Source organism: Chionomys nivalis, chromosome 5, assembly GCF_950005125.1.
Source record: "Chionomys nivalis chromosome 5, mChiNiv1.1, whole genome shotgun sequence".
NCBI classification, from domain to species: domain Eukaryota; kingdom Metazoa; phylum Chordata; class Mammalia; order Rodentia; family Cricetidae; genus Chionomys; species Chionomys nivalis.
Genome location: NC_080090.1, coordinates 12242731 through 12261113, shown reverse-complemented (window position 1 = coordinate 12261113; position 18383 = coordinate 12242731). Strand labels below are relative to the sequence as shown.

At 40.7% G+C, this 18383-nt stretch overlaps 1 protein-coding gene across 6 annotated transcripts in view; it reads left to right on the top strand.

Annotated features, from left to right (window-relative positions):
• The window catches only part of Syt14 (synaptotagmin 14), a 161531-nt gene that overhangs the window by 32387 nt on the left and 110761 nt on the right, over positions 1 to 18383 (top strand). Inside the window, exon 3 of one of the 6 annotated variants that reach the window (XM_057770602.1) lies at positions 9756 to 9880. The exons of the other annotated variants lie outside the window; for them this stretch is intronic. The gene's annotated coding sequence lies outside the window, so the exon portion shown is untranslated. The remainder of the gene's footprint in view (positions 1 to 9755; positions 9881 to 18383) is intronic. 6 annotated transcript variants of the gene reach the window in all.

Below are 18383 nucleotides of genomic sequence, written 5' to 3'. Positions count from 1 at the left end.
AACAAAACAAACCTTACAGTTTGAAAGAGGAAACATTTATTTTAGCTCATGGTTCCAGGGGCTTTTTTTTTCATGTTGGAGAAGGCAAAGCAGACGTACTTGGTCTGTGGTGGTGGGAACACTGAGCAGCAGCTTCTTCATACAGCCATAGAGTAGTGACTGGGTGGGGATGCCGGGGCCATAGAGTAGTGAGTGGGTGGAGATGCTGGGGCCATAGAGTAGTGAGTGGGTGGAGATGCTGGGGCCATAGAGTAGTGAGTGTGTGGAGATGCTGGGGCCATAGAGTAGTGAGTGGGTGGAGATGCTGGGTCCATAGAGTAGTGAGTGGGTGGAGATGCTGGGGCCATAGAGTAGTGAGTGGATGAAGATGCTGGGGCCATAGAGTCGTGAGTAGGGGAGATGCGGGGTCTGAGACAGAAGCAAAAGTAACTTTCAAAGGCTTCCCCTGTACAATCTCACTGCTTCGAACCAAGCTCATTTTCCTAAAGTTACACAACTTTTATGTGCATTCCAATGCATCGTTCTTAGTGTTAGCATTCTTCAGGGAGAAGACAGAGGCTTACAGACTATACCAGTTCCTATTATTCACCAGTCATGCGAGAGCAACAAGTTTGAATGTATGAGAATTAAGTTGGCAACAGGAACCTTCTACCTTCAATAATTCATTTAAGTGGTGGTGTATGTTTATAGGAAGACTCTTACGGATCTCTGAACAAATGTCATCATCCAGTAAGAGAAAATTAATCTTTGGATACTGGCAAAGAAATCACCCTCTATGTTCACTTTATATGCAATCCAGTGAAAACCTTCCACCTAAGATTAACATTTAATGTAAAATACTGTAGTATTTCTTTACAATTTCCATTATTATCAGAAAATATTAAATGGTAAATTCTAGAAGTAAATAATTAACAAATGTATTTATAAGAACATTACAAATTGTACACCAGTAAGGGTAGTGGTATGAAATCTCATGCCTTCCCCCTCAGCCCTATGTAGACATGACTGTTGGTTTGACAAATGCTTCAGTAAACCATTAAAAAACTTTTGACCTTTTTTTTTTTTTTAAACTGTGTGATCTTCCATGTTAAAGCTAGAATCTCCACTCAGAGGGCCCATGTCAATAAATTAGCCTGATCCAGTTTTATGTTCCTTCACCATTATCCCACACTCTTTTTGATTTCTTAAGACAAGGTTTCTCTGTGTAGCTTTGGAACTTGTCTTGGAGCTCACTCTGTAGACCAGGCTGGCCTCAGACTCACAGAGATCCATCTGCCTCTGCCTCCCGAGTGCTGGGATTAAAGGTGTGCCACCACCACCTGGCCCATCCCATACTCTTAAAATCCATTTCTACACGTATTCCCCAGACTTCTGCTTGAATGAACTAACAAAATCATTAAGCTTTTTAGTAGTGTAGCACATGTCCTCACTTTGTCTTCAGTATGGTTATAGGTCTAGAGGAAACTGTTGTTGGGTCCTGAGAAACATCAGTATTTTCTTGCCTGTCATTTCCTTCAGAGGTCTCTCCTGGTTTAGCAGAAAATTGTCAAAGGTGAAAAGGATAATATTTCAGGGGACAGAGTTGTGAGTACATTTTCTGCTGAAGGTGGCCTTCCTTAGTTGAGATAAAGCCTTGGGAATCTGAGTGTTCAAAGTTCTGAGCTTCTATAGAATCTTTCCACACATCTCCATTGCAAGTTTCAAGATCCCATTCTTTACCAATTAATGCCCTTACTTTTAACCACCAACACCCTCTGAGGCAGGGACTTGAATTTTCTCTGTAATTCAACTAACTTTATAATGAGGGCTTCAGTTTGATTTCCCACCACTTGAGCCCTGTGGCTGCTGGAGAGAAGATTCTCTTCCAGGGCACACTCAGAAACCTTTAGACTACTTATGTGCATCTAGAGCTGATCAGTTTTATCACTGAGTTCAAGGTGCTAGAAATTGGTTAATTTTATCATTGAGCCCATTCCTATCCATTGTCAATCTATCCAGAAATGCTAAGAGCAACCAAACAACATTGTCATTTCCCTTATTTTCCCCAAACTGTCAGAAGTTTTATATACAAACTCACCAAATCCATTACTGTCCACAGTTGGTGAATCAGGGTAATCAAAAGCATGTATGTTCTCAAGTTTGTAAAACAGTTCTCACCCTGGGCTTTTAGTGCTCCTTGAGCTCCCAGGAGAGGCTTCAGTAACTGGAGGTTTGGTATTGGTAGGTACTGGTGAACTGGAAAACCTGTTCCAGACACTTCTGTTGCTCTAGAACTACTTCTAGCACTAAAATCTTTATTGTTCAGGATTTTGTAGAGAAACAGAACTTACAGAATGAATCTCTCTCTCTCCCTCATTCATACACACATACTATATACTCTCATATAGATATATTGCTATTATATCTCTCTAGCTATTTCTCTCTCTCTATATATATATGTATATATATGTGTACACACACACACACACACACACACACACATTAGAATGACTTACAGGTTGTGATACGGTCCAACAATGGCTGGCTATGAATGGAAAGTTTAAGAATCCAGAAGTTGCTCAGTCCACTAGTCTGGATGTCTCACTTGGTTTTCAGTAGATTCACCCACTTAAAACCAAGCCAAAAAAAAAAAAAAAATCTCACAAGTGTTCCCTCCAATTCTGGATTGTAGTTCATTCTAGATGCATTCAAGTTAACAGACAAGAACAGCTGTCACATCCAGGGTGTCCATGCTGTATGCTGCTCAGTCAGTAGTCTAGATCTCAGATTGTTTTCAGTTTTGCAGTGTTTGCCCTATTTTACTCAATAATGGCTCCAGTGGTCAAGAGAATGATGCTACAATCTTACTATGGTATGCTATAGTTGTGTTTATTGCTAGTTATTGTTCGTCTCTTACTGTGCTTCTTAGCATCTGTAGGAAAGAACATAGTATATTCAAGGTTGGGCATTTTATGTGCCTCTAGGCATCCTTTGGGTCTTAGAATATGTTCTTAAGTTTTACCAAAATTGTGTAAAAGTTATTTTATTGTATTTCCTCCTTTCTTTCTTGTGACTAAGCAGTATGTAACAAAGAAAGTGTTTACCAGTAGTGGTGGTGCACACCTGGAGTTCTAGCTGTGTGAGAGGCTGAAGTGAGAATATTGTTTAAGCCTGGAAATTTGAGGCAGTCTCAAGAGAGATGCTCCTGATTTCACTGGTGGGAAGTTTATAGAGCTAAGTCTTTAAGTTTGTGAGTAGAGTAATAGTACCAGAGGTGAGGGCAGAGAGTAGCATTTCCTGATAATTGTGTGGTTTGGCGGACTGGTGTTTGTATCTAGTCTCATGTGCTAGAATCCGAAGTTGCAAGGAGAGAATTTTCTTGGAAAGAAATGACATATTTTTGAGAAAGTCGATAATGTAAAGCTCCCAAGTCAATGAATACAGTGTGTAAATATGCCACATCTTCACACTGTCTCTGTGAAGAAGCCTGGCTTTCTGTCAAAATGCAAAATCTAGAGTTGTAGTATACCTTCCCTGTTTATACTGTTTTAGAAATTTCTGGGTCTTAAGGCCAGTATCTTTCTGTCAGTATGTCTTGGCAACTTCTAGACAGCTAATAACACACACTGAGTGACTAGCAGGTTTTTCTAACTGCTCTGTTAATATGTAAATTTTTGTGATTCTTTTCCTCCCTCCCCCCCTTTTGATGGTTTTTTGAGACAGGGTTTCTCTGTAACTTTGGAGCTTGTCCTGGAACTAGCTCTGTAGACCAGTCTGGGGAGATCTGCCTACCTCTGCCTCCTGAGTGCTGGGATTAAAGGCGTGTGCCACCGCCGCCCAGCTCTTCCCTCCCTCCCTCCCTCCCTCCCTCCCTCCCTCCCTCCCTCCCTCCCTCCCTCCCTCCCTCCCTCCCCTCCTCCTCCTCCTCCTCCTCCTTCTCCTCCTCCTCCTCCTTTTCTTTCTTTCTTTCTTTCTTTCTCTCTCTCTCTCTCTCTCTCTCTCTCTCTCTCTCTCTTTCTTTCTTTCTTTCTTTCTTTTGACAGCGTCTCACTATGTAGATTTGACACTCACTATGTAGACCAGGTTGGTCTCTAACTCACAGAGCTCCACCTGCCTCTCAAGTACTGGGAGTAAAGGCATGTGTGACACTTCCATTTACAGTTTAACAGAAAATAGGAGTCGTGGACTCTTCTCTTTGGTTCATTCTCAGTTCCTTGAACTATGTGTGAGCCCTGAGGGAGAGTTCCCTCATTGACTCATGCCTGTTGTTTTTAATTTTGTATTCCAGATCGAGGCTGCTCTAACCCTTAGCATTCAGGGTGGAGTGCCAGATTGTGCAGAAGAACAGACTGTGAAGGTTAGGAGTAGGAGAATTTGCAGTGATCCTAGTAAAGTATAAAGTAACACAGGAAGCAGACGTGAAGACTGTGCACCTTCCCTTCCTTAGCACTTCCTGCTTTCTCTGAAGTCCACTGTCAGAGAGGACTGCTTTCTCCTCCCTCCTGTCCTTTTTTAAAGGACGGATTATTTGTGAGTTTAATGTTGTGTGTTTGGGAGAATGAGGCTGTAGATCAGCTTTAGAAACTGCAAGCCTGTTTGCATTTTTTCAACCCATCTGCTGTGAACTTTCATAACAGGCTTTGAAAAGGATCAGGTCCACATATTGCTGCTAAACAGAAAGTTAGGATGCTATTACCTGCTTGAGCCTTCTCTGAGGGAGGAGCTCTTTATACTTAGAGTAACTTTTGTTCATGGATTACAGCTCACCTTTTTGACTATGGCTAGTGATGATTTCTTTATTACTGTTGAGAAAAGCAACCCTGACTACACTGAGATGTCTTTCCCTTTAAACAACCATGTCATGTGCTTCACTGCAGGCTTTCTGACTAGATGGGTGTGATTGACAGGTGATGACATAGAACTTTCCCTACTGCTTACAGTGCTGTACCACTTGAAACTTAGGTATTGTTTATTTCTCAAATATTTTATTTGATGCCTCAAACGCTGACCATGGTTACTTGAAACCACGGAAGTGAAATTTGCATATGGTCTGCTATAGTTTGATTAGAGCTGTTCACCAAGAGTTCCCACATTAAAGGCTGCTTCCCTAGCCTGTAGTCCTGTGGGTTGACCCAAGCAGGAAAAAATTAGACCGTTGCAAACATACCCATAAAGGAGATAGTGACACCATGACCACTACGTGAGTCTGTTTTTGACCCCTGACTGCCGTGAGGTGAGCATAGCTCCTTTGCAATGTACTCTGGCCACGCTGTGTTTGTCACTGCTGAGCTAGAGCAGTGTGGTAAAGTAACTGTGAACTGAGTCCTCTAAAACTGTGAGCCAAAATAAACCTGTCTTCCTTTTAGGTTGATGATTCCAGATAATCTGCCACATTGATGGGATGTTTACCAACACGTGGCCTAACTTTCTGAGGCAAGATGCTTTTAAACACTAGTCACACGAGCTAGAATTGCTTAAGATTCTGAATCAGGGGTGTAGTCATTGTTTCTTGTGTGCTAGATTTGGTTGGTAGTTCTTCCCTCTACTTAAGCAGTTATTTTCTCAGCTAGTTTCTGTTTTTTTATATAGTATGTACTAAGAGGCCCTGTACTATATATTATCTGTGACTCAGTTCACACATCTAGATAGCATTTTGTTTCTTAAAAAAATTTATTTTTATTTGTGTTATGTGCGTTTGCCTGTGTGGGTATATAAAATGTGTGTGGGTGTTCGTGGTTCTAGAAAATGATGTTGGATCTAGTGGAGTCAGAGTGTGTAAGCTGCCTAACATGATTTTTGGAAATGAGCGAAGGTCTTTGCTTTTAATTGCTGAGCTGACTATCCACCCCTTGTAATTTGGTGTTGCTGGTTTGGTTTTTCGTTTGACACAGGATCTCATGTGCCAGGCTGCCCTTGAACTCACTGTTTAACAGAGGATGATCTGGAGCTTCTGGTCTTCTTGCCTCATCTCCTTACATCTGACATTATAGGCTTGAACCACCATGTCCAATTTATGTGGGAATGAACTCAAGACTTTATGGAGACTAGGCAAGCACACTACCAATTGAACTGTTTTTGAGACAAGGCCTTGCTATATAGTCTAGACTGGCACCGAATGTGCGATCTTCCTGCCTCAGCCTCCTAAGATATCTCAGTGCAGAGTCCGTTGCTGGTCCTTCTCGGGTAAGTACGCTTCAGCCTCCCTTGAGTGTCGCTCTCCGCTTTATCTCCTCAGCTCAGAGAAGTTGGTGTGTTCTCAGGTTGCTCCAGTCTGTGAACTACAAACTGTCTGTATCCAAACAGGAAGCTTGCTGAATTAATTACAGCATGCTCTTCATCTCAGTTGAGTGGTCACTGACCTTACTGCCTGTGTTCAGTGTCCCAGGTGGTGGTTTTCGTGTACAACATTACTGGGTACCAGGCTGCATCTGATCTTTGTGACTCTTTAATTGGACATGGAGAAAGTGATGACCAGAATGCGGTCATCTGGAGCAGAAGTTTTAGAGTAGAGATTGGGGAAATACCCAGGAAATGAGAGTCCTGAGTTAGAGAAGAGGATCTGGTGAGATTTAGCTAAAGAGAAAAGACAGAGAAGCCACAGAATTAAAATGCAGAAGTCAGTGTAGGCTTATGAGTAATAAATATATTTATGTGGAAAGCTTTACTGTAGGTTTACCTTAGGAAAGTATCTGCGACATGTGACATTTACTTTTAGTCTGCGCAAGTTTTAACTTTTTGAGAATGGTGATAGAAATGTAGTTATTTATATTATTCTTTAAAACAAATCCTAACAGTGATAAAGGTTGTATATTATATTTACTTAAAGGATAAGCGTACTATATTTTTTATTTCATTCTAAGCATGCGAGGAAATTAGAATCCTGTTGTCTACTAGATACATGGTGCCATCTAATGGCTAAGGTGACGACTGTTCCGTGTTCTGCATACTGCTTTGCAACATCTGTTTTAGATGTCTGAAGTACAGTTTCTGTTACATACTAGGATTTGCTTATGTTTTCACTTTAGTTTACAGTGATATTAGAGTCTTGTCACATCTAGAACCATGTATGTGTAGCTAGCTTACTTGGAGGCATATTTTATACAAATTTGCCTATAAAACAAATTTTATGAATTTTTAATGAATCAGATTTCCCGCATCTATTGTCTCTTTAAGTTTATGTTCCCCCATCCTGACCCAATAAGTAGTTGTGAATGAGTATATCTGTAGGCTCCCAGTTGTGTGTGTGTGCAGATACAGGTGAGTGCCCATGCATGTGGAGGCCAGAAGTAAACCATGCATGCCATTTTTCAGAAGCCCTTTTCTTTGCTTTTTAAAACAGAGCATATCACTGGCCTGTGAGCTCAACAAATAGGCTAGGCTAGGTGGCCAGAAAGCATAAAAAGGCAATGCAAAGCAATGCCAAAATGAGGTTTTAGGCATTTTCTTTTTTAGCTTTGAGGATTTCTTAATTTTTTTGACAAAAAAAAAAGATAGCTCGGCCAGAAAGATCAGCAGGTACTTCTCACCAGACTTGATGAATTGAGGGTTGAAAAATTATTTTCCTCTTTAGACTAGTATTGATGGCTTCAGGTTTTATCCTTATTTGAGACTCTACTACAATTTGTAGTAACAGTCAAGATGCAAGTGACATCCCTGACTGATCCCCTCTGCCACCTCCATCTCTTGTGGCTCTCCATACCTACATGCCTTATTCTGAGTCAGCTCCGGCTAGATGCTTGGTCCAGAGCATCCTGTACTGTTGTGGGAACCCTCCTCTATCCCATTGCTTCTTACCTTGGGTCTGCCTTGACCCTGTCCCTGAATTGGAATTCAGCTTCTGTTCTGAGGTTTGGAGCTCTCTAGGCCTCTGGACTTTAGCTTGGGTTGGCCCTGAAAGCCTGAGTTTGATCCTCATGGCCCACATATAGTAGATGGAGGAAAACCAACTCCCCTTAAGTTGTCTATTGACCTCCACATGCCCATCTTAGCAGGTGTGCCCCATTCCCCCCAAATAAATAAATAAATGTAAAGAAAAAATTTGGTAGTTTTTCTGTTAGACCAATAACAAAACAAAAGCCTCCAAACCCATTTGTGAATGTAAAATAATATTTGCAAAAGAAATTATGCATAATTCCATCTCCCACAGTTGATGGCTACTAATATTTTAGAATATCAGCAGGTAGCCTCTTTGTGTATCCAGAGAGCTCATTCTGCAGATAGTTTCTTATCTGAAGTGTACATACCTAGTATCTCTCCATTGACAGTATTCTGTTGTTATGACATCTTTTTTATGTTTTCTTATTTATCTGATGATGTTGGGGGCGCTTAATAACAGTGTGGCTTTTCAACTATTTTATGTACTTAAAAAAAAGACCTCTAAGTTGGTCTGTAGTAACTGTAAGCTCCTCCCCACACCAGTGTCCAGGCCCCTCCCTGAGGCCCTCTAACTGCCAGGTTCCACTCACAGAACACTCTAACTGCCCTAACTGCCGGACCCTGCCCCCACCCTACAGAGTAAAAAGCCAATTTCTGGATGTGAAATCCCACCATACTCCACCCTGGAAAGCTCCACCCTCCACCTCCTTCCCAAGAAACTCTATTTAAGCCCTGGATCCTGTTTAGTTTGCTGCTGTTTCTTGCCCAAGCATAGGCAGCCACCCTCCTGTTTTTTTCCCCTCCCAATCTCTTGTGTGAGGTTTGATGTGTGGTGTGACTTTGTGGTATTCATTGGCTCCTGGCTGCCAGGATACCTTTCTGTCCAAGCTGTAATGCTGACAGTTACAATCTTCTTAGTATTATCAATTAAAATTGTACCTTGGCCATTTTATACATGAATATAATACATTCTGATTATTCCTACCCTTGACCCCTGTCTTTAACCACAGGTAATTCTATTACCACATTCATATATTTTTTTCATTTTTTGACTCATTTATTTTAATTAACTGATTAATTTTATGTTCTAGCTGCAGTTTCCCCTCCTTGTTCTCCTCCAGTCTTCCCTCTCCCTTCCCACCCCCAATCCACTCCTCTGTTTATGCTTAGGAAAGGGCAGGCCTCCCATGAGTATCAACAAAACATACCGAGTTGCAGTAAGAGTAAGCACCTCCTCTTGTATTAAGGTTGGGCAAAGTGACCCAGTATGAGAAGTAGGATCCCAAAGCCAGTAAAAAACTCAGAGACAGCCCCTGCTTCCACTGTTAGGAATCTCATAAGAGGACCAAGCTACACAACTGTAACATATTTGCAGAATGCCTAGGTCAGTCCCAGCAATTTTGTGTGATACTGGTTTGGAATTGCCTTTATGTGAAATTTAGGAGTGTAGATTATAGTATGTGCATGTAGGTGGGACGTGTGGGGTGCTTGTGCACATGTGTACATGTAGATCAGAGATGAATCTCAAATTGCTCCACAGGAACCATCTGCCTTTTATGGAGGTTGGGTTTCACCTATTAGTATAGGTTGTTTGCCAAGCCAGCTCCAGGGATCCTCCTGCTTTTGCCACCCTAGCACTGGGGTTACAGAGTCTCCATTTGATGTGGGTTCTGGGAAAGTAAATTCAGATCTTCATGCTTGTACAAATACTTTACAAACTGACCTATCTCCCCAGCCCTATAACTTTTTTTAAAAGTGAAATAAAGTTATTTCTAAATTGTGACAAGCATTTGTTAAGTACTCTGTGGCAGACATCAGGAAAGGAACCCTGATGTGTTTGTGAGCTCTGCCATCATGAGCCTTTAGGGTGGTGGCCATGTAAACTGCCCATTTTGTTCTAGGGCACGGAAGCCCATAAAGAAAGCTTGGACTGAACACCATGACAGCACATGTGGAGGGAGTTACATCCAACCTTAAGATCCCCAAAGTCTCTCTGGAGAAGTCCACACCTGCACAGTCGTGAAAGGTAAAGACTGTCGAGGTCAAGGGTAGAGAGGAGGGCTGTGGAGGGTTTAGTGACTAAAGCACTTGCTTTGTGAACATGAAAACCTGGCCTTGGACCCCCGGCAAAATGTAAAAACTAGGTGTGGGGGCAGGCAGGCACCTGTGACCCTAGCACTGGGGGAACAGAAGCTAGCATATTCTTGGGGTTCTCTGGTCAGCCAGTCTAACTGAAGTGACAAGCTTTAGGCTCAGTGATAGAGCCTGTCTCAAAAAATAAGACAAAGAACAATAGAGAACACATACCTTCCATCAACCTCTGGTCACCAACATGTACACATGAGCAAGCACACTGGCATACATGTTTTGAGTGTGAGCATATGAGTGCACACGTACTCACACCTACCCACCCACTCACCCACACTCCCCACCCCCATGCCCGTCCCTCCTCTGCACACACACCGGATAGCAGGGAGGCAGAGAAAGAGTGGGTCAGTGAGAAGTGGCTATTAGAGCCAATCTGGATGCCAAGATTCTGGAGTAATGATAGTCACATCCACACCTGTGTCTAGTAATTCCTCAATTACGATGACATTTACATGCACTCTTGGCTTTGGTCTTTGATCATTTATAGAAGTCTGCCAAAATATACGTTTCCTATTTCTTTTTTCTTTTTTTTGGGGGGGGGGGGGTTTCAAGACAGGGTTTCTCTGTGGCTTTGGAGCCTGTCCTGGAACTAGCTCTGTAGATCAGGCTGGTCTCGAACTCACAGAGATCTGCCTGCCTCTGCCTCCCGAGTGCTGGGATTAAAGGCGTGTGCCACCATCACCTGGCTTACGTTTCCTATTTCTTACTGGAGGTTTTGACTCATCCTCCAGATCTATTCCATCATCCAGAACAGTATGTTTTTTTTACAGTAGGCACTGGATTGTTTAATTTTCTGGTGAGACATGTTCTTCACCATGACTGGGAATGACTGGGTCTTCTTTGACATCGGGGCCTGAGAGAGTTCCCACCCCCCAAGGAGTATTGGTTGTATTGGGTTGCCTTGTCTGTCTCTTGTCGATCTACATTCATTAGTCCAATGTCGGCCTTTGTCCCACCTCCTACATATATCAAAAGGCTGAGTCCTCTTATTTTTGCAATTCCTAGAGGAGACATTATTCCTAGAAATTCCTTGTCTACAGTCCCTTCTTAGATGCCTATTCTTCCACAATTAAAACATTTGACACATTGGTGTCTCTTCCATACCATTGGAAGTTGCTTCTCCTACCCAAGCTTCAATACTATAGTCAAATGTTCCAACACTCATTGTATGTAATAAGATCCATTCACCTGTTGTTGCTGATCTAATCTTTAAGGCCCAACAATCTTCTTACATTCTAAGTTGGCATTTTCAAAGGCCAAGGATTCAATTAGTACATATCTAGCTTCAGGGTCTGTCACTCTTAATTGTACAGCCTTAGTTCATCTTTGTAAAAGTCAGTAAAGGGTTCTCTCTGGCCCTGTTTAACCCTAATATATGACTCAGTCTCTTTCCTAGTTTCTGAATCCTGTCCCAAGCATTTAAAGCTGCTGTGCTGCATAGGGACAAGGTGCGTTCATCATAGTGAGACTGTTTCTGAGGATCAGAGTAATGACTCTCACCAAGAACTTGATCTTGGGAAGTCTCAAATACTTTTGCTTTCTCTGTTACTCTTAAGTTTTTGCCTCTTCTCTCAAATAACACTTCGAAAGCAGCTGAGGTCCATTTTCTAGGACCACTGAGATTAATTGAAGCCCACGTTTTCACCATTTCCCTGACAAATGGTGAATGTAGCCCATAAGAAACTAGTGCTTGTTTTCTTTCTTTTAGATTGCTCGTACGCATTGGTTCCCATGCATATTTTTTGACTACCTTAGGGTACTTTGTGCCAGATGATCTTTCTGAGGAAATTACTGGATATGCAGTTGAAACTCTGTGTAAGTCTTCCAGGGGTCTGGTATGTACTGATGAGGCTAAATCCTGTCCTTGTACCTTGTCCCTGCTCATCAATTTCAATAAATTTCTCAATCTTTTCAAATCTTTTCACTACTGCCTTTGTAAAAGTCTGAATCTCCTGTTTAGTGTTCTGTTCTAATGTCCTCACTGAGGATTCTAACTTGTCCAGTAAAGATAATGTCTCATCCTTGGACATATCATAACTTTTCAACAGATTTCATAGTTAGATTTAACCACATAAATTCTTTCAGATAATTTTGTCAAATTGATGCTATCCCTCTCTGTAGTATTGGACCATTTTTTTTTTATGAGATAATATTGAAAACAAAGCTAATTCCTAGAATCAAATAAAGGGAAGGAAAATAGTGATAAGTCTTCCACAATACCTTTCATAGTATAAGCAAAATAATTAATGAACTCCTGGATGTTATCAGTCAATTTTTGTAGTTTTTTCAGATCTTACCTGTCATAAAGTAATTACAGTGAATTAGAGTAGGTGTAATATCGTTATCAGCTAGCAGGTGTCACAGTTGCAGCCATGTGGCCAAGAGATGCTAGCAGCAGTGAACAGCATGTGTTGCTTACTTAGGTACTGAAAAATATAATTTGTTTAACAGATTAAGAACAGTTATTAAGGCAATCAAATGATTCCTGAGAGTTGGGCCCCAGGAAAAAAAAAAAAGAAAACCCAAAGTTTTCCATCAGTTTGAGTTGTGGACTGTGTACACTGCGGGATCACAGGCAGCAGTGTGTGGGCTGGTGTGTAATGCACAGAGAGGCAGCGTGTGGGTTGCGATCCAGGGAGCACTGGGCAGCAGCCTGCTGCATCTAAGGGCCAACTAGACTTGCGGGCAGGAGAGTCAGTGCCCGATGTGCCATGTGGCTGGTGGACCAGTCCCAAAAAAGTGTGGACTGGTCCCCATGTTTGGGCAACAGATGATTGTGGAAGTTACAGAATAATCCCATAGTAGTTCAGAATTACATGTAATAAAGGGTTATTTATTTAGGGGAGACTTACAGATCACTGTCCTAGATCACAGACCCCTCACGAACAGGGAACAGGAACAGAATCTAGCATCCAAAAACAAGAGCCAGAAGCAAGAGAACAAGTGCAGGCTTTACAGCTGCATTTATAGTATAAGAGACCACGCCCAAGTGGGCTGGTATCTTAAAGGTTGAAGGAGTGGAAGGAGCTCCCACAGAAGAAAAATTCTGCATGTTCTCCCTCATAAGTGAAGTCTAGCTAATACATGTATCTATGTAGGAAAATACACTTGTGGGTACAGTAGAACATGTAGTAAAAAGAGCAAGGCAGACTAAATATTAGGAGAAAAGAAATGATTGATTGCAAATAGTGAACATGAGTGATGAAAGAGAATTCAAAGCTCATTGTTTTGCTAGGTGTAACTCTGTCATGGGTGTTTCATTTTTGGTGGTGGATACGTACATGGAAATTTATTCAGTATTGTATGTTTAAAATTCAATATGATGCCCCAAACTTTAGAATGGCGATTCCAACTGTGTAGAAACCCATTGGGGTGTATAGACTGTAGGTCTGGCTAATTTCTAATACCTTTTTAAAGATCAACTAATGTCTCTTCTCTTTTTCTTCTGCTGTGTGTTTTGTTCCTCGTGTATCATTCACATTTATCACTTGTTTTAATTGTTGTGAGTTACTGAGACTAGAGGTTTTGTGTGGTTATGACTGTATTTTCTAGTTTTAAAAATACTATTTTTTGTAAATATTTACTTTATAAAGGTATTCATTACAGTTATTTAGCTGTTTGAAATTTGCTTGAAACTGGATCTTCACCTTTTCCTTTTATGTTCATGGTTTCCTGTTTTTTTTTTTTTTTGATTTGTTTGTTTGTTTGTTTTGAGACAGAATTTCCTGGTGTAGTCCTGGCTTCCTGGAACTCACTACGTAGACCAGACCGGCCTTGAAGTCACAGAGATCCGCCTGCCTCTGCCTCCTAAATGCTGGGATTTGGTGTGCACCACCACTGCCTAGCCATGTTTTACTTTTTAATCTCCACAGTTAAGTATTACTGCAATCACGGTTTTGGATGGCAGACCACTTTCTGTCTTTCCTAATCTGAGCATTCCACACTAGGAACCCTACTGATTGGTATAAACTAAATTGGACACTTTTGCCATTTCTTTTTCAGTGTAGAGTAAATTCACCTTTTTGCAGTGCCTTTTGTATGTGTTCTAAATGCTATTGCTGCTCTCCGAGCATTTTTGTTTTCTCAGTTGTATTTTTAAATATAGCTCCGTTATTGCTCTAATTTGAATTTTCATTACCTGTTAAAAACAGCACACTTCTAATATCTTTTTGATTTGCATCATATATTTACTTTAAGATTTGTCCAGATACATTTTATTGAGCCAATGTCTTCACCAATATCTATCAGTGTTTGGGTCCTGGTCAGATAGTATAAGCTCATAGTCGCCCACATTGTTGTTTGCTTTGTTTTTGGGTGTTATCTTGTTAATACATCACTCCTAGAGTATCTTTCAGCCAGTGAATTAGCTATCGTGCCCAACCTGGTATTCATTTGACTTTCTACAAAATTAATGAGCACATTCTCAGTTTTTTCCTTCAGGCTTTTGATACAGGTATTAAATAGCATAGCTCTGTGGAGTCTCTTTCTTTAAAAGTAAATGGGATTGATTGAATTTGGGGTATAATATTACATTCTTTGTCTATTTAACTCATTCAGGTATCCAACTATTGCTATTTCCTGACTTCAAGATGCAGAGCCCAAAGAATACTATCTATCTAGAGAAAGAATAATTCTATAGCTTTTTAGCTTAGATCTATCACCAATGAAAGCAGATGTGATCCAGAGACACGGGTACAAGTGGAATACACTGATGCTGGTGCATGACCAAGACGTGCCAGGAGCCATGAGTCATGGGGCCTGGTGCTGATGCTGGGCTTCCAGGCCTTCATTTCCAACCTAGTTCTTAACTGATGAAGTGAAAATTTGAGGGCAGTATAAGGTTTCTTTAAGACACTTAGACATAGTATATATCTCTGTGTTTAGGTAACTGGTCATTTCAAAGAGAAAAATTAGTTATCTTTACTTTATGAGACATACAGATTGTTCTTTGAAAGCACATCCTTTTGTTGATAGTTGGAAGGTGGTGCTTGATAACCCATACTACTACTTTCCCACACAGCTGTTAGGCTTTTGTTTTATGTCTGTGGTTGTTTTGCCTGTGTGTATGTCTGTTCTACACATGCATGCCTAGTGCCTGAGGAGGCAGAAGAAGGTATTGGATCCCTTAAAACTGGAGTTACACATGGTTGTGAACTACCATTTGGGTGCTGGAAATTAAACTTAAGTTCTCTGGAAGATCGGCTAATGTTATTAACTGCTAAGCTGTTTCTCCAGTGCCACCCCCCCATACGTTTCTAAAAGAAAACAAACAAACAAAAAACCCCAAAACATCCATGTAACAATGTAACATCTCACAGCGGATATTTCATTTATCTGAATATCATCATGACTCTGTGGGAAGATCATTTGATAAAGTATTGTGTGCATGGCTTCCTTTTTATGTATTTGGAGAATAAATAGCATGTTTTGTTAGGTAATTGTGCTGAAATGCCAATGATTGGAAGTTGGTAGTTTTTACCATTGGAAGCAGAAGCACTAAGGAAACATGTGAAGAAAGAGCATTTAATGACCAGTGTCAGACACAGTGTGCATCCAGCAGTTGGTGTGAAGGAGACTGCAAGGTGCTCTCCTCTTTCCTCTGTCATTTCCTGTTCCGGTTTCTGCAGTGGTCTCCACAGTGCCTCTCAGGAGTTTGTTCACACCACAGAGATCTGTTTGTCCCTAATGCCCTCTGCTTTGTCTTTTCTGCTTCCCACTCTTTATTCTTCCCTCTTAGTGAGTCACTATCATTTTTTTACTGTAGAGATTTTTGCACTTTGCTTTCTTACTCTCTCTTGTTCTAAGTTCTTCATATTTTAGATTCTATATCCTCCATAATTTAGCAGTTACTTCTTCCAAGTTATCAGGATTAGTTATCCAGCTCTTCTTTATTAAATCTATGTTTAGAATCAAATTCATTGTCTGCAGTTTTCTATTGTTGTGGTGTTTTGAATAAATTACTATACAGTTCGCACTTCTCAGAGTTTCAAATCAACAGAAAACACTTATCTCCATGGTAGCAGGAAGGTACCCGCTCATAACATGAAAGTTTCTTAAAAGTCTTAGATTCCAAATTCAGTAGTTTGTTACTTAATTTTGATGTCAGGGATCTGACTCAGGGTCTTGTGCATACTGAACATGTGCGTCACCACTGATCTGTACCTGCCCAATTTTATTTTAGCTAAAAATACTTAAAAGCTTCCTCGATGATAAACTATGTAACATTTCTCTAAATCACAGTTGTACTGGATACTAATGAGTTCTGTCATAGTATTCGAACAAATTCTATCTCTCTCAGCCCCACTGAGTCATTGTCTTTTCTCTTAGGCAAGTGGTTAATGTGGATTTGGTTGCAGGTTATCTGGAATGTGCAGCACTGCTCTGGAAAAGCTCCTAGTGCTTTAGTGACATTTGCAGCCTCTAGGACCAGGGCACAGTGCTTGGCACTGACCATTCCTCTTAACATGCTTGCCGGTGCTTGCTGGGCAACTGTCTGCTTCTGAATTGGAAGCTTACATCTCTTTTGAAAACTTTTAGAGTAGTATTTATTTAAGTTAAATACTTTTGCCTTTGGTGTATCTAGTACAGATATTATATCAATGAAAAGGGGATAAAGATATTTTGTAAACTGAGCGCCACAGTATCTATCCTATGTGCTCTGGAATACAAGGTAACAATGTTTATATTTAATTTCCTGCATTTAAGAAAAAGTAATGTGGAATGATGACCCTATATCATGGCAAACTAAAGTAGATCTGCGTACCAGGTTAGAAAGCTGGTGCAGTGCCCGGTGTCTTGAATGAGAATGGCCCCATTGGCTCCTATGTTTGAATACCTGCTCCACAGTTGGTACAGATGCTTGGGAAGAATCAAGAGGTGCAGCCTTGTTGGAGGAAGTGTATTACTGGAGGGAAATTTTGAGGATTCAAGAGCCCTCATTATTCCCAGTTAGCCATCTCTCTCTCTCTCTCCTCTTCCCCCTCTCTCCCTCTCCCCCTTCCCCTCCCTACCTTCTACTTGTGGATAAGATCTAAGCTCTCAGCTACTGTTCCAGTGTCTTGCCTGTCTGCACACTGCTGTTCTCCCTGCTGTGATGACCGCGGACTTACCCTCTGAAACTAAAATCCCTGAGTAAGCGCATCCCTGGTGATGGTGTCTCATCACAGCAATAGGAAAGTAACTAGGACAGCTGCCTTTCTTCAGAACACATCAACTGGTGGGAATAGACTTTCAAAGTATGCAAAGATTCTTTGATCACTTGAGGAAGAGAGCTCTGGCACAGCTCTCTCTTTTAAGAAGATGGAGTTTCTCTAAGCCTTGAAGGAAAACAAAAATCTGTCTACTGTCTACCATAATTTGGTGGTTTTGAACTAAATCCTGAAGTAAGCCTATCTGAAACTGTGAGTGATATCAGGAATTGGCTCTGAGTAGAAGATTCTCCTGCAGTTGGTGTTGAATTTTCAAAATTTTAAAGAATCAGCTATGGATATCTAATTGTAAGCACTGAGCAACTGCAGCAGGACAACAGAGAGGTGAGGCCTCAGCCGGTGCTGTGATATCCTTTGGATCCCTTATCACCAGACAGTGAAGGAAAGTGGGGCATCATAAGAGAGATGCACTGTCCTACAGGGAGATGCTAAGAAGACGGGTTGATGTAGGATAAACGTGATTGGCATCAGTTTTGACTATCCTTGGAGGAAAATTTCTTCCCGAGAATGTTGGACAGAATTTATTAATATTTTTGTTTACATACGTTATTATTAGTGCATTGTAGACTGTTAAATCTGAACCTTAGATATCTGGCTATAATTAATGTTTGGATTTCTGTTTTTTTCCAAGATTAATTTCAGTATTTTGTTGTTATGAAGGTTAAATTGAGTAGTTTGTTGCACTGGAATTTCAATATCTCACTGTACTTATAGGAAATGTAGCTCAGTCTTCTGATAGTTTGATTTGTGAAGTATAGTGAGTGGCTCCCGTTGATCCACTGTCCAGGTTGCTGTTTTGGCAGAGGACATTTTTCTTCCCTGAGGTTTTGGAGTTCACAGGAATGCCCTCTGGACCTCTCTTGTCCTTAGTTGTTTGCAGTGGATTATTTAATTAACAATGTTCTTTTTAGTACCTACACTTTTTGAAAAAAACATAAAGTCCAGAGCTGTTGCCTAAATAACATTCATTTTGTAGACTGATACATCACTTTTTTAGTCTGGCATCATTTATATCATAATAGAAGCATTTCAAGGGATGTATTGTTTTTGTAATTGAGATGTTACAAAGGTAATTTAAAGCATTAATCTTTTCTAACCTTAAATTATTTCTTGATGTTCCAATAATTTTATGCCAAAGTAGAAAAAAATGATTAAAATATAGTAAAAGGTTTT